Here is a 943-nt window from a genome sequence, read left to right as displayed (position 1 = left end):
AATGGGTTGCCTTCTGAAGATCCTCACACCCATTTGTCCAATTTTCTGGAGTTGTGTGGAACCTTCAGATATAATGGGGTGAGTGATGACGCAATCAAGCTTAGGCTTTTCCCATTTTCTCTGAGGGACAGAGCTAAAAGTTGGCTGAACTTGCTGCAGCCAAATTCTATTGTCACCTGGCAAGATCTAGCTCAGAAATTTTTGTCTAAATTCTTCCCTCCGTCCAAAGCTGCTAAATTGAGGGGAGAGATCAATAACTTTTGCCAGAATGACGGAGAGTCATTGTATGAAGCTTGGGAACGGTTTAAGGAACTCTTGAGAAGATGTCCTCATCATGGCATTGAACAGTGGATGCTAGTACAAAATTTTTACAATGGTTTATGTCCTACAACCAGAACCATTATTGATGCTGCAGCGGGTGGCACTTTTATGAGCAAGAGCGCAACTGGTGCTTATGAGCTGCTGGAGGACACGGCTACAAACAACCATCAGTGGTCTGAGGAAAGATCATCAGGAGTCAGAAAGGTGGCTGGGGTGCATGAGCTGGATGCAATCACACCAATCTAGTCTCACCCGGTCCAGCCGACACCACCCTAGAGGTATCCACAACGCTCGCTAGAAATCCCATGCAACCTTCCTGCATCAAGTCCCTAGCCTTCAATGCTGAAATCATTGGTACTCGTGGTCCACTAGACATCCCCACGAATACAAAGGGTACCTCCCCTTCTGGTTCAAAAGTCAACATCTTACGCTTGCAGTCAATCGTTGCCCCATATTTTGCTAACCAATCCATTCCTAAGATCATATCAAAGTCATCCATCGCAAGCTCAATCAAATCAACAGACAATTCCCTACCATCTATCTCTACTGGTAAAGCCCTAATCCATCTCCTAGAAACTACCAGTTCTCTAGTTGGCAACAAAGTCTGAAAATCCCTAGCATA

The 943-nt window shown here is 45.2% G+C and overlaps 1 non-coding gene across 1 annotated transcript; it reads right to left on the bottom strand.

The window, feature by feature from the left end:
- Positions 1–234: 234 nt before the first annotated feature.
- On the bottom strand, positions 235–341 carry LOC133820603 (small nucleolar RNA R71). The gene has a single exon (XR_009887009.1). It is a non-coding gene; the product is annotated as a small nucleolar RNA R71 (small nucleolar RNA).
- Positions 342–943: the final 602 nt, after the last annotated feature.

The sequence above is a fragment of the Humulus lupulus genome, chromosome 2 (assembly GCF_963169125.1).
Source record: "Humulus lupulus chromosome 2, drHumLupu1.1, whole genome shotgun sequence".
Lineage (NCBI taxonomy): Eukaryota > Viridiplantae > Streptophyta > Magnoliopsida > Rosales > Cannabaceae > Humulus > Humulus lupulus.
This window is presented reverse-complemented; position numbering and strand designations above follow the sequence as displayed.